Genomic DNA, 17,003 nt, shown 5'->3' on the forward strand with positions numbered 1-17,003 from the left:
GGTCCCCCCTGCAGCGCCCCAGCAGATATGCCGACTAATCAGACGTTACCCACGTCTTGGGCGGGGGGGCGTGGAGTATTTGTAAAGTCATTCGTGAAGTCTCTGCTGAAAGTGTTAATTGTAAAGTCTCTGCTGGGCAAGTTTTCTGTGGTGACGTCCCATTTTCTGTGCCTACAATTAGTCACGCCTGACGAATCAGGCCACGCAAAGTTCGATCATTTAAACTATGTATATATTTTGTTTACCTACTGTCAAAATGTATCACATGTTTCTTCTTTCACATGCATCAAGATTGTATCTAATTCCATTTCTGTCTGTTCTTACATTGGTTCGCTGTATTTATTGCTATTTATTATCAACCTCAGGTCACTGAGGTTTCCATTGTATTCCGCAGCGTGACGCCAGTCTGCCGCTATATAAACTGCCTGGATCATGAATAAAGTAGCAGTAACCTTATCCAGCTCGTTTCTTTCACAACTCTTAAATACTTTATTTATATGGGACAAGGTTATTTTTCGTTATATGAAGTGTTTTTAAGTCGAAATATAACTCAAATACCACATTGCCCATAGATGTTCGGATTCACTTCATTTTGCTGAAATGTGGTAGAGTGAAGAAATGTCTGCACCTCTCAATGATCAAGCTATAGGCTGCACTCTTGCAGCAGAAATCGGAAAACCCCAACAAAAAAGATTACTTGGAATAAACTATGGTTGAAGAGGAGAAATGAATTGTCTCATTAGTGTTTATGTAATGAATTGAAACTTTTACCCTGGTGACTGGTTTAATTACCTGAGAATGGACGAGCAGACCGAAATGGAATTAATATGTATGGTCTCCCTTCTTATAGAAAAAAAACACACTTGCTTGAGACAACCAATATCACTGCACGAGAGATTGCTGGACACACTTCGCTTTCGTGCCATAAGTTGTTCCTTTGGGGCATATAATCCCAGAGACACGTAAAGCAATTATTCAAGTTATGCAACACGAGTTTACAAAGGTAAAAAGTAACTGTGCTGCATATCCAGCATCTTGCATAGTCTAGTGGCATATAATCTAGTATACAGTAGGTCTTATGATCCATTAAAGAAGAATAGGCCCTTAAACCTACGTTTAGTAGCCAAGTAAGAGTACATTTTTCAACTCTTTTGTACACAGTTTTTAATTTATACGAGGAAAATTGAAATATTATTGAAAATATCACAAGCTTTTATTTTTTGTACGGAAAATAACTATGTAACTTATACAACAGTGCTAATACACAAATATACTAATGCACAATACACAGTTATATATATATATATATATATATATATATATATATATATATATATATATATATATATATATATATATATATATATATATATTTATGTATATATATGTATGTTTGTTTGTTTGTTTTGCATTCTTCTGTGATTTTCCAACTAATTTATCATAAGCCTCAATTTGCTTTTTTACGACGTTCATTAAACTCCACACAGAACTCATCTGCCGACGTAGCTGCCATGCTTCCCTTTCAGCCTCTAGTTGAAACTGAAGTAAATCTTGAGATGATGCCATAGACGTGGAGGTTTCAGGCCACCTGGACTGAAACAGAGGCCATGAACCTGGCAACGACAGGTTACTAGCTGGTCGGAGAGGCCGACGGACTCCGCCCACTTTTGGTGGGAGGAGAACCTGGTCTGGTAAACGTATCGTCTGCGGGGCCCTTTGAAGACCAGTTGTGTAACAGTAGTATTTACTGTGATCCTCATAATGGAGGTGGTTCATAGTTACCACATGAGGTTAATTAAACACTTCATAAATTTTGAAGGTCAAGCAAGTTATATTTTAATTTGGAAAACCTGTACATTAATTTTATATGAAAAAAATTGTCCTTACAAACCTATGAACATTGTTAATAGTATTCAGTTGCAACACATTTCATCATAAATTATGGAAGAGGGAAGGGGGACATTGGAGGAATGGGAAAGGAGGGGGAAGGGGAAGGAGGAAGAAGGGGGAGGAAGGGATGGGAAGAGGGGGACACACTCAGAAAGGCAGCCAAGGACATTAGTGTAATAGATTATCATTTAGCTTGAATTCGTTGCTCGGTGATACCTTGCAAAGCTTCCTTTCAAGCTTAGTGAAGTTTCATATCACTGATTGCTTTATATAAAGGCTAATCGTAATCCCAAACAGTGTCATTCACTTTCTGACTACACATGGACAGTTCCTATACTTTTTTGGTTTCTAATCAATAAATCCATTATATAGTAAGAAGTTCTAATCCCTTCTTGAAATGCCATGTAGTTTCATTTCACAATGACAGTTCACTATTCTTCTTTGGAGTGATATTTAGTTTTCTATCACAGAATCAATTATGCAGTGGCATTTCCTAATCCTTTGAAATTTCATATAATTTACATATAATACCGAGTGCATTTTACAATGGTAACTCCTCAGCCTTCTTAGGAGAGAATGTTGCTACATACTCAAAAACATCATCAGCAATGACTGTTCCATTCTTTCTGTAAAATAGCTTAGGAATTCTGGTGCCTGTTTCACCTCGCTCTGTTTGGGGTTCAACCCCATGCCTTTTCGTAGCCCTGCTCTTTGACCATGAAAGAGCTAGATAACCGACTTTAGTGAAACAGTCCTGATGCCTCTGCAGGAATATTTTGCAACTTTTGCTTGTTACTACGCCAGAGGTCTCGGAAGATTTTTCGGCATGTGGTAAATGTATTTCTGCCAATACATTTGGTTGAGGTGTATATCATTCACGTAGATGTTGTATTTATTTTCAGCACAGGAATCACTTTTTTGTTGTTAAGTTTTAGAGTGTAACCTGGTTATGGTTTTAGTTTCTCTTGCATATACCAGTAAATACAGTACTAGGATATTTTTTGAGGAGGATGCTGACTTTATCAATTTTGAAATTGTAATTGCTGTGACACATTATGATCTGACACCGAAACCGTCACCGTAAGAGGCAAAGAACAAAAATGAATCAGCTAATAAAATTTTATGTGAAATTCAAGGAGTCGGATAAGAAAAGACCACAGCTGGTGATGAGTCGACTTTAAAGATTTTCCTCTAAATGTCTTTATGTAAAATTCTTGCTTTAAGGTTGCACATAACCAACAGCATAAATGCCTCTTTGTTGTCAACCCGACTGTTCAGAAGCTTCTACACAAGGTATTTGCACTGTGTATAATTTTATCGAAACTCACTTGTCTTTCAACAAGGCGTTGGTCGGTTAATAGTACGTTAATTGCATTTTGCAATAAAAGTTGTACAAAGTTGTGGTACAGTAACTGCCTGTAACGGGAGAGGTCTAATTAAATCGGTTTCCACTTTCAAATTTTAATATTAAAAATGACGATGTAGAGCAATCTGCGCGAATAATGCTGTTTTGAAAAAGCTTGTCCAGTCAGCATTCCCGCTGACAGTATACATTTCTCTCATTCATGGTGTTGTTGTTTAATGTTCATAATCTGGAACCGCAGTGGCCATGGTCATCGACGTCATCTCGTAAGAATGAGAGCAACAAGAATGAAAACGAAGATGACTCATGTAGCCTGTCCTAAATGTGGCCGTCTGACCCTCTTGTTTATCAAAGCCACTCTTAGTCCTAAACAGTAAGAAAGGTGAAATGGTAGGTAATCTCAAACAATAGATCAATTCGATACTAATCTGTTCTTAGTGTAAAGTAGATTACGTTAGATGCTTGAGGATTTAGGTTTTTTGTACTCTGTGCATGTGATATATTGTGGAAGTTCATTGCTGGGTTTCCAGTATATTTGTAACTTCAGTGATTGAAATGAATATCATGAATACATCCATATATGTGTATGTAACTGAGTGAAGGGTGAGGATTGGAATGAAAGTAGAATGTACGAGGTTTCCTGTTAGTATTTAAATTTCCCTCATTCCTTAAAACTAGTGCATAAAAAATGCAGCTTAATTCTCACTCTTTTCAGTGAGAACTTTATAGCAGGTACCAATGTGTTTAGAGTTGTAAATAAAATTTTTCATTGTTATTTGTTGGTCATGCACATAATACTAGTAGATAGTATCCTTGCCAGGTATTCTTAAAAAAAAAAAGTTCGTAATAAACATGGCATAATAGAGGAGATAAAGGATTGTGAATTTCCTTACCGAATTTTTTTGCTAAAAATTTTTTTTTTTTTTTAGTGAACTCATATCCTTTAACTCAGAATTTTATAAATTTGGTCGTCGAAGTAGCGACCACAGTGAAAGTATGTTTAATATAGCTATTCCTCAGCTAGCTCAAGCAAATCATTTGATTTCCAAGCTGGTCAATTTAAAGTTGTGTGAAGCAACACTCGAAAATCAGGAAATACAAAAACTACGTCCCAACCCTTTAGAAAGGGACAATGCAGTATTTGACAAAATTAACCAAAATATACTGGCAAACCGTAAGGGGTTCAGATCTAAATTTACTACTACATGCCCATCTGTATCTTACTTCATTGGTTTCGACAAAACTCATAAACAGATTTTTCCTGTCGGATCTATTATTGGTAGGATGAAGTACATGAAACTAACTATCTTAGTGGTTGGTTGGAGACTTGATAGATTGCTCTGAGAGCAAAAGCTTGTGCCAGCCACCACAACGCTTGCTTACTTAAAAAAAAAAAAAAAAAAAGGTCACTCGAACTGTCTCCTGTTGTTGGAAATAATTAATTACTGTATTATATATATATATATATATATATATATATATATATATATGTGTATGTATATATATATATATATATATATAATACTGTATATATATTGAAGTTGTTATGAGTTTAATTTTTACCACGTGACCCTTAGGAGAGATGCATTAAACATGAAAGTACTTTCTTGTGTATATATATATATATACATATACTATATATATATATATATATATATATATATATATATAAATATATATATATATATATATATATATATATATATATATATATATATATATATATATATATATATATATATATATATATATATATATATATATATATATATATATATATATTATATATATATATATATTGTATATATATATACTGTATATTGAAGTTATGAGTTTAATTTTTACCACGTGACCCTTAGGAGAGATGCATTAAACATGAAAGTACTTTCTTGTGTATATGTATATATATATAAATACATATATATATATATATATATATATATATATATATATATATATATATATATAATATATATATATACATATATATATATATATATATATATATTAAATATATATATATATATATATATATATATATATATATATATATATATATATATATATATATAATATAATATAATATAATATATAATATACATATATTGTGTGTAATCAAATCTGTGGTGATGTTGCACTGCATATTATAACTTTTGAATTTTAACTTTATGGCTTTGTCTTTTTTTTTTTCAGATGTATCTCCAAAGGTAAGGGATATTATACCATAGTGCTGTTGGAATCCTATAAATGGTAAATTCAAAAAACCTGAGCCTTAAAACCTGTAAGAGACGTCATGATATTCGAATTCTTAATTACTGTTTAGATGAGCACGATTAGATTTTGTAACTGATGTAAAGATTAAGACTGAGTCACTGTTTATAGATTACGATCATATTTCGTAATTGATTTGTAGGTTAGAATTAGAAAGCTTGGGATAGCTTCTCATAGGCCTTTATCGTTTTAATCAAATTTCAGATAATCTCCTTTAAGTAATATTTGAATTAAGCCCAGATAGTTCCTTAATGTTAAGGTATAATATGTGGTGATACATGTAACTGCTATAAATCATTATTGGCGCGGAAAGTTAGTTAATCTTTTTGAAGGGATTCTCAGTGATTCGTTAGACTTTGGTCATTCCTCAGTTCCAAAGGACTCGGTATTTTCCAAGCGTTTGTTGGTGAAAAAAATTTGCTTGTACTTGGTGATGCACTGTATAACTCCGAGTTTTTATCTTGTGATGCTTTACGAACACACGTGGGTCTAATATTTATATGCCATTTCATTGAAATTTATTGTTTTTTGTACAAAATATACCTTGCATGTGATATATATGCTGCTTCGCCATTATTTATGCCCTTGATTTTATTTACATTTTGTATCGTTCTGTAGTTCATTGTTTACGTTTCTGTGCTTGTACACTGTACCCATGCTTGCAATTTCCTTTTATTCTTTATTACATATTCAAAACGGCTTTTTGTTTCCAATAGCACTTATGGTATGATATTTAGGCTATCCAGAATGATATTTCAAGTGTTTTAAGTATTAAATTGACCTTGCAGGTTAGTATGGAAATTCGCCAGTTTCCAAGATCTTTTAAATTTGTAATCGTTTTCTTGTAATTCATAAATCTTTCTAGGATTGCTATGCAAAATACATTACCTTGTCTAACGGCATTTAATATTCCCAAAATTTTGAACAAGGTCCTGGAACGACATTGATAAAATGGTTTTTATTCATAAGTTTAGTAAGTAAAACTTTCGAATGATTGTCTTTTGAATTGTTATTTTTATACCAAATGTAAGTGGTCATTCTGGATAGCCTTATAATCTACGGTCTCATCGCTAAGGGCCCCAAAGGTATGGAAATTTCGATTGTTTTCCAATTCACTAATAACTTAACGTTTCTTCCAGGTTTTAGTTGTCAAATATTATTATTTGGAACACATTTTCGAATTGAGTTTTGAGGTGCTTACTACATTTTCAGTCAGAAGTAGTTTATGAACACATTTTGCATTGAAATGTTGGCTCTTCCTTGTAGGGTGATGCAGTAGGGAAGGTGGCGACTTTATCTTGCCCAGGTGACTAAGAAAAGTGGGATTTATTCTCGGCTGTACTCATTTGCGAAGATATAGGTACCCATCCCCTAGCAAGACGGCAGGTCCAAACGCAGAGTTCTTTTCCTAAGGCTATCGGTGTCGTGCAAAAAAAAAAAAATTACTTCTAGGGGTTCGTATTCCGTTATACATTAGATATGAGCAATATGTCATTCTAGGACTTGGTGGCTTGAGGTCCTGTAGTAATTGGCCAGTAGGTAGTCGCCTAATCATTCTCATTGCGTTGGCTCTCTTTTGTATTGTTGAGGGAGTGTAGGCTGACTATGGTGGAGGTAAGGTCGAATGTGGCTGTGGCTTGCTTTGCACCGTTATCTGTGGTGGGTGTTACATTAGAATGCTTCGCGACCCATTTTTTTCAGAGAGTGAACTTTTTTTGTGACATTCCCTTTATCTTTTCAACTACAGCTTCTTCATAGCTTACTCGAATTTTTTTTTCTGTGACTTCATGACACCCGCTTTTGTTGTCCCGACATTTTCTAAAACTTTTTTTTTTTTTTTTTTTGTAGATTAATTACGTTCGAAATTTGGCATTGCGCCTACTGATATTAACCACCACAGACCCCATTTTGGTAGCTACGGACAATTCTCAATATCTAACTGATGTTCCCCCTTTCCGTCCGTTAAAACGAGGTATATGTATATGTATGGATATTTTACATATATTTAGTGTAATATATATATATATATATATATATATATATATATATATATATATATATATATATATATATATATATATATATATATATATATATATATATATATATATATATATATATATATATATATATATATATATATATATATATATATATATATATATATACATATATATATATATATACATATATATATATAATTTCATCATATAATATGTAATAATATATGACATATGGCCTATTAACTAATTGGTTTCTTCAGACTTTGGATACTTAAAAATGATTCTGGTGTATATATATATATATTCGAACCAACATCCGAGTATCAGAACGAGGTGACGTTGCCGACTTGACCACGAGCAGTCGGCAAAAGTGACTTTGTTCTGACACTGGATGTAGATTCGAATCCTGATAAAGACATCAGAATTACTTCATAGTCTTGCGTATGGATTTAAGACTTTGTGGTGACAAGCATATCCAAAAAGTGTGAAGATTTCGGGAAGGCTTTGTGCTTGTTACAAATACATAGGCAATATGTAATAAATATTACATGCATAGCCTAACAAAATATAGATTCAATATATATATATATATATAATATATATATATATATATATATATATATATTTGTATATAAGCATATAAATATATATATATTTACTGTATATATATAAATTATTAAAATCAGATAGGTCATATGTAATAAATATCAGATGGTAGTTTAACAAAATATATATATATATATATATATATATATATATATATATATATATATATATATATATATATATATATATATTACAGTATATATTGTATGTTATATAATTCAAAGGATCACAATGAAGACGTCAGATGGTAGTTTAGTAATATATATATATTATAATATAGTATATATTGTATATGATATATTATAATTCAAAGGGTCACAAAATAAGTGTTCCAGAATTATTACGACGTTTCAGGTCCAGCCCCATTTTTTTTTAAGTTTAAATATAATAATTTGTTTATAATTTATATCGATCTTAACTTTTTTAGCGTGTTCCCGAACAATGAATATTATATTATATATATCATATACATGTGTATATACACAATATATATATATATATATATATATACATATATATATACATATATATATATATTATATATATATATATATATATATATATATATATATATATATATATATATATATATATATATATATATATATATATATATATATATATATATTGTTACAAAGTGATCAAGTACCTGGTTATTACACAATAAGACCAAAAAGTTTACCTCACTTTGGCCAGATACTTGAAACTCATAACAAAAATATTAAGACTGAATACTCTAAAGGTACAGTGATCCCTTAATACTTGCTTAACACTTGAAAAAAATTAATCTAACTTTATCAAGTTATGGTTGAGGTAAACAACTAATAAGCTATAAACAGACTAGTGGAAAATGGGCATTACTTCATCAAACACTAGCTGTTTCCCTGGTTCTATTTCACTTTGATAAAGGAGAACTAGACAGATATACCACATACCTTTAACACACACACCAGTTTCTCTAATCATTGCTGGTCAAAATGAAACACTGTGCTTTTAAAACTTTAAACAGACAAATTTAATTCTAAGTTCAAAAGTTATAAGCAGAGTTCACAATCTCAAAACGATATACTGTTAACTGACAACAGTGTAAGAACTAAGTATTTATTAACCAAGATTAATTCACAAAACTTTTATTTATCAAAAAAGCATTTTAATTAAGTAAAATTCAAACCATTAACTCACTCAAGTTTTAGATATAAATCTGCACAACTGCAGGTGAACCAAGTGTTCACAAATATACTAATATCTGGAACCAACACAGGTATGCACTGAAATATCAATATTAAGTATGCACTAAAATCTCAATAAGTATGTAAATCAACACCAACAAAATGTTAAGTAATCACCAACACAAACTTTGGAAAACACTGTGTAATTGTAAAATTAGAGTAATATGATAACACAGACATATAAAAATGAAATATACAAAAATGGAAATATACCAGCAGCAATTTCACTAAGACAAAAATATGTTTAAAGATTATATCAGTCTTTCAAAAGATCACCTTCACTTTTAAAAAGGCTAAACTCACCTCTAAAATCACAACTCTCTTTTAGCAAGACAACATTCAGTTTTAAACATGGTATAGCACAAGTGAATAAGCACATTACCTTACTTCTCTTGTAATATTTATAACACACAATTTTCCTCTCTGCAGAACACAAATATTTTATACCATTCCGCAATCTCAAAAAATATTACACTTCATGGGAGAGTTTTACAAAACTTATACATATAGGAGAGCAACCAGTACAACATCCTTATATATATATCAATGGTAACTGACAGAGAGGGGGGATGGGGTAAATTCTACCCACTGCCAGATTTCTTTCCCTAACTGAGCCCTTGCTCCAACTAACTAATTCTCATGAAACATCATCTTTTATACCAAACCTTAGTTGCCAATTGGCCACTTCAAATCTTAGAATAAACTGAGCTCCTTCATCTACATTCTTAGAATACTCCCTGGAATTCATAGAACACCTTCTTTAACAAACAGAATACTGAATACATCAGTATTCTATGGTTCAGAAGCGATGTAGGCTTGCTCTGTATCTAAATGATTGACATCTCAGTTCCTGTTCTGGGTGGACAGACTGCAGGCCTCTCTAGGCACAGTCAAAACTGCCATCCCTTCATCAGATAATGTAAGTGCTCTCTCCTGCATTTCTTCTACTCAGAATATGGAACACAATAAGGCATAGAGAAAAATAATAATTGCAGAACAGGCACACAGAATAAATATGTAATAAGAACTCAGACCAAGACCAAGATAGGCAAAGTCGAACACGACTGACCTATGGTCAGATGCACCTGTGTACACAGGAAATGTCTATCTGATAAGGTTTCCAGAATCTCTGTCTCTCTCTCTCTCTCTCTCCACAGCTTAACTCTCACAACATCTCCCACAAAACATTACTAATGTTATAAACACAAAAGAATATTATTAAATCACCTCATAACATATGAAACAGCTGAAAGAAAAATCACAGAGGTTACATCAAAAACACAGAACAAATATTACCTTTATAGGATGGTTATATATATATATATATATATATATATATATATATATATATATATATATATATATATATATATATATATATATATATATATATATATATATATATAATATATAATATAATATATAATATATATATATATATATATATATATATATATATATATATATATATATATATATATATATATATATATATATATATATATAAATGACTCTCATATGGGGTCTACTTACACTGGTCCGGCTGCAGTACTGAGGGTCATGCTTAAATAAGACTTGGGGTAAATTCAACAATATTGATCTGTATTATCTAGAAGGAGCCTCGATGGCTCGGTCGGTAGAGCAGCAACCTCAGACTTCATAGAGGTCTGTGGCAAGGGTTCAGTCCCCGCAGCTGACCGGTCAGAGAAGGCGGACACTTTGCTATCCGTGTAGACACCCCGGGATTACGTATGTAATCAGCGGATAGGTTTGCTGAAAGCAAATGGGTGTCACAGACTAATACACACATAAACAAAGCCACTCCAACATCTTCTAAAAACATAACAGCCACCTCACACGTCTCGAACTGTCAACCTAACCGCCCAGTTCTCCTCGCTGCTGGGAGAAAGGGAGCTGGTGATTTGGTACAATACATGTACACATTCGTTACCGGGGTCTAAGCGATGTCAGGCAGGGCAGCCGATCGAGGCTACGGCCTACCCCACCGCCAAATCAAAGTCCTTCAAAAGAAGGCATCGTGCTTACCCCATATGAAAATGGGAAAAAAGCACGTTAAAAAAAAGAAGATCTGTATTATCTAGAACTTACACAAGGGCCCGAGTATCTAAGTAACTAAAATCTCCAGTAAAGGCGAGTTAGAGGCTGAGGGGGAAACCGACGGAGGTAGGAAGGGGATGTGCATCTTTCCCCTAACTTACACGAAACCTTCCAGACTTTTTCAAGGGTTCCTCCAGCCCTCTAGTACCTCACAACCCTTGATTTCTTCTCTCCTGGACATGATTGGCTCTGGCACTTGTCCTTAGGCCTATCAGCCAATCGGTGCCAGGAAAGGTGATACTATAACCGAACGAACTTGTGGCGGGTTTCTTGGGGGAGGAAGATTTCTTCTATGTCTGCGAGAAGATGACCGTTGCCCGGGTCCTCTCATGGCGTCCTGTGACTTCATCAGGAGTCAGGGGCATTCTTACAATGGCCGAGAAGGGCTTATACATACATTTATATATATAATCACACACACACACACACCAGTGAGCAAGGACCAGTTATGCCTGAACAGACATCAGACATCAGACAGACAAACAGTAAGGCGGACAAGAATACTCTTGAATGGTTTGCGATCACATATATATCTATTCCCAGCATATCGCAGTCCAAGATTTTACATTATCAGTGGTTCAAAAATTAATAAAAAAAATCGAAACTAAAATTCTCAGGAAAAAATGACATTCAACCATAAAGGGAAATTTCACACACTGAACACAGAGGAACAGGCAGAACACTCGGAAATCAATTAAAACAAAATGCATAAAAACAAATTTTATACAATTAAAGGTTAGGATCACGATAAACAAATAGTTAAGGGTATGGAGACAACCAGTCAGTATGAAAAAATAGAGAAAATGAGGACTTCGAAAAAAAACATGATGATGATGACAGGTTCTAAGGAGCAGCCCAAGTCTGTGTGTTCCATCTCGAAACAAGTTGTTTTGTCAATAATGACTCGGCTGTAGGTAGTTCGAGTTGGCTCAAGTTCTTCCAGTAATGCATCATTGTTTGTTTCCAATAGAAAAGTTTTACAAAATTTTTGTGATTTTCTAATATTAGTGTTCGGGGCTGGAGATTTTCTCCCCATTGCGAAAACTTACTCCCTTGTGAGAATCTATCCGTACTTGTAGAAGTCTCCCAGTGTGTCTGTATCTGACATTCAGCTCCGAGTTACACTTGGGCACCAATTACTTACTTATAAACCACTCCGGAGGTTACCTACCCCAGCACAAAGCTCATCTTTCATTTGTACATTTGATGAAAACAGAGCCGATCGGTCGGCGGGTTAACAGGAACAGGTTTAACGTTCAAAGCACTTACATGTTTTTGAATAATGTAAATTTTGCCTTAAAATGGGTGTTGTGAGAGTATGGTTACTGTCATAAAAGTCATTTTTGGGTACCAGGGGAGTATTACATTCAGTAAAAAGAAATATTTTATTGGGATATTAGAAACTGCCTTTGACGGAAAAAACAGTTGTTTAAAACATCCTAACAGAAAGGTAACTTCGAAAACCATTCGAGAGTATTATATATATATATATATATATATATATATATATATATATATATATATATATATATATATATATATATATGTTTCCTAGTATATGGATCTTATGACTATAATTATTATTTATAAGGGCCTTGTAAGATACCCAGTATAAAACACAAACAAAAAGAAGTACACGGATATACTATGTATTTACAAAAATAGTTATATTTGATAGCACATCAAAGGGAAATTAACTAAAACACGGTAAATTACTGCCGTAGAAGTATGTATGCCAGGAACACGGACCATAATTCTGCTACAGGCGTCTTTCTGAAACGATATTTGGACCCACGTTACATCTAATGCTGGAATTTGGGGATTGAATTACTACTGAAAAGGCGTTACTTGTGACTCAGAGGAAAGGAGCTGTGAACACGTGGGCCTGGCTTGAACCAAGGAATATCAGGGAACACAAAGTTATAGGCCCAGAAATTAATAAATGCAAAAGGGCTATAATCGTAACTAGCAACTTTTGGGTAACCACATTTGTAGGGGCGTAGGGATGACGACGTCTTCTGCCGAACCACGTTGCGTGGACAACAGGGCCTCCTTCTCAAATATTTCTTCTATTATAGATTGGGGCGGATATTGATGAAATACCAAACAGACTTGCAATCCCCTTGCACTTCTATAATGGAACACGGGGCATTTGGGCTAAAAAAAAAACGGAGGGCATGATAAAAAAACTAGCGAAGTGAGCTACAGCTTCTGGACAGGGGTAGGGGGGCGATGTCCTGACCCAGGTCGCCGACGCGGTTTTCTTCCTGTACCAAAGAAAAATCCAGATTACTGTCCCCAAACTATTATATCTGAGCCCTTGTACCCTGGACTTTCACTGGTTCAAACCAACCCAAAGCAGGAAAAGGAGAACAGTTTCATAGCGTATTTTGGCAACTTTACAATATATATTGTATTTATATATATGTATGTGTGTATGTATATATATATAATGTATTTATATATGTATATTTATGTATGTATATCTGTATGTATGCATATGATAATAAAAAAGTAAGAGCCACGATAAGTTTTGAGTAAACAAGTTAGCGAATGATTGCTCCCACACAAATATATTGATTATCGTACATATTTGTATACCAAACAAATCCTTAACTCCTTGGCTATTTATTTGTAAAAAAAAAAAAGGATATGATAAAAAATAAAGTGTACAGACACGCAAATGTACAGACAATCGCATCCGTTTCACCATCGATATACAACAACTGAATTGCTAATTTTATGTAATGTGTAAAATACACATTATTCATCCAAATTATGTTGCATGATAATAAGAAAATATCGATAATAATAATTTCTAGTGTTATTATCATCATTATAATAATAATGACAGGCTACACCACACCGTTAGTAGTAGTAATAATAATAATAACGAACAAAGGTAGCTACCACAATATTGTGCAAAATCAAACAACTCATCAAAATTATAATGCTACTTAATGCAGAACAATCTATAATAATAATAATAATAATAATTAATATGATGACTATTAAGAAACGAATAAAAAACATAGTGAAAAGAATGAACAGTAACCTTAAACCTTACTGAAAAGAAAAAAAAATTATTTCTCTTGCATTAATACTAAGAGAGAATAATACTAATAATATAAATGTCATTATTGATATTAATGATATAAAGAAATAATCAGGATGAAAAGAGGGTGGGGGGAAGGGGGGTTTAGTACTCGAGGAAATCATCATCAGGGTCGTCCTCCTCCCCCGGATGATTTTCCCCCCTTCCTGGGACGTAAATATACCACTGTAGTAGTCTTCGTAAGATGCAGGAATGAAGACCGTGAGATCTTTAAGATCTTGGAGCTTATCATTATCTGGGGCAATTCCATTTGGGTAAATTAGTGGAAGCTGTACTGCTCCAAGGTTGAATGCCTCACCATCATACTGCTTAGAACTACTCTTTTGGACTTTCATCAGTACTGGTGGAATTTCACTATCATCAAACCTTGCACATACACTAATACCTGTCTTGTCCTCTTCACGAACTACAAACCTTTTGGCATTCTTAAAACCAATTCCCTTCTGCCCAGCTTTGGTGCAGTACTTCTGCAACTCCTCATACTTAAAGAAGTCCTGAGACGTCATCTCAGTGACAGTGAAGGGTTTGTTGGGTCTGCACTTTCTCAGAAGGGAGATGTAGGGATCCGTCGTGTAGACTTCCTTCCCTTTCAGGAATACTTCCAGATTCCCAAAGTCCCTGTCATTATCCAGATACGAATGGCCACTTTCCATAAAATAATGTTCAACTTTCGAAAACCTGCCAGTCTGCACAAACCTAAGATAGGTCAAAACAACATTAATATTTTTGTTTTGACCGGCACAGTTATTGGAGAAAATCACAAGTCTTTTCACATGTGATGTACGTATTGACATAATGGTCAATGCAACTGCATACTTCATTCGATCCTCGCTTGGCCACAGTCTCATTCCACACATAAAAGTAGCCTTGCTTGCTTTTACAGTCATGAATACCAAAAATTATACGTCCACATTTTATGCTTGCAATATTGAGCACTAGAGGACAGCTGGGGGGTGGGGAGGGTCTGCTGTAGGTCCATGGTAATGACTACAATTTTCATCCTTACTGAATGCCTTAACAAAAGTATGTGCAGCCTTCGCATTAGTATCATGAGGAACTTTCTCTAAGGTAATGTGAGTGATTTCATCACCGTCTGTGCCTAGTACTAACTTTTGAAGTTTAATTTTGAAGGCGTCGCACATATTGCAGGTATCAGTACGAAGTGGTTCTATACCGATGTTGTATACATTAAGAATACCAAAAAAAACTTTCTCAGATACTAGGAGGTGTTGCATACCCTTCTCTTTCATTCGGTCTACATAAGCTCTGTAAATACTGACTTTCGTCATCCCAGGTGGCATGTAGCGTCGGAAAAGACTCACGGCCCTCGAATAAAGCGATGTGCATGTCGGTAGGGCATCAATAAAGTTACCAACAGACGCCTTGGCCTCCACAGAAGTTTTGTTATGGGGTTCTTTTGTCCCCCTCATGTCATCCACCAGAATTCCGGAGCCATGGCTTGCTACTTTTTCCCATAACCTAATGAACCCTGCCTTCATTAATCCCATGAATGCTTAAAATAACCTGCTTACATACTTGCACTTTTTCACTGTGTACTGTAACACTGTGTTCATAACTTAACCTTCGCCTACTCTCCCTATCTTTCACTCGCACCCTTTTCACAGGAACATTCGAAGCATGAGAATGGATGTAATGAGATTGCCCATTATAATCGAGCTTATGATACTCAGAAAATAAGCTATTCACGTAATCAGCGCCAACACTTTGAAAAACACTTTTTCTTAGTTACACGGTGGGCCCACCTTTCGTGCTGCAACTTGTTTCTGAGTTTTGCTACTGCTAACGTATCCGTCACCAGAGTCTCTTTTACGCTTATTAATGTTTCGCTTCCATGTCTCTGGCTTACATGACCTCTTCCGGGGCTGGATGAACCTGGCACTTTCACTGTCAGAGCTAGATAAATCCATTATTAGCTCTAATTTACCAATAAAGCACCAAAAATAAGGAGCTTAATCAAAACATGCGCGTCTCTCAAGTGTTATGATGGAATCTTTAACTGGGTACACGTGCTAGCCACACCGAGTTTAAGCTGGGACGCCTGATTGGCTGGCGCAGCAAGTGTAAACAATGGCAGGTGAGAGGCAGCACATGATTGGCCGGCTAGGACTGTCCCATGCGGTGTTTCTGCTGCCAGACTCAGACCTTATAGGGAGGAAATTTCGGCCGTGAATCCCAACATTCACCCTTAGTTCTGAGGGACTTAGAGCTGGATTTGGCTTATACCGTGTTGTAGCAAGACAGTAGGCTCATTGTAGAGTACTTCACTGCTGCTAACTAAAATTTTTCAGATTATATATATGTATATGTATATAAATATATATATATATATATATATATATATATATATATATATATATATATATATATATATATATATATATATATAT

The 17,003-nt window shown here is 34.2% G+C and overlaps 1 long non-coding RNA gene across 1 annotated transcript in view; it reads left to right on the plus strand.

Annotated features, from left to right (window-relative positions):
- The window catches only part of LOC136855156 (uncharacterized), a 54,194-nt gene extending 47,141 nt beyond the window's left edge, over positions 1-7,053 (plus strand). Inside the window, exon 2 of the long non-coding RNA XR_010857929.1 lies at positions 5,447-7,053. This is a non-coding gene — a long non-coding RNA (uncharacterized lncRNA). The remainder of the gene's footprint in view (positions 1-5,446) is intronic.
- The last annotated feature ends 9,950 nt before the right edge of the window (positions 7,054-17,003 follow it).

This window comes from Macrobrachium rosenbergii, chromosome 30 (genome assembly GCF_040412425.1).
Source record: "Macrobrachium rosenbergii isolate ZJJX-2024 chromosome 30, ASM4041242v1, whole genome shotgun sequence".
Taxonomy (NCBI): Eukaryota; Metazoa; Arthropoda; class Malacostraca; order Decapoda; family Palaemonidae; genus Macrobrachium; species Macrobrachium rosenbergii.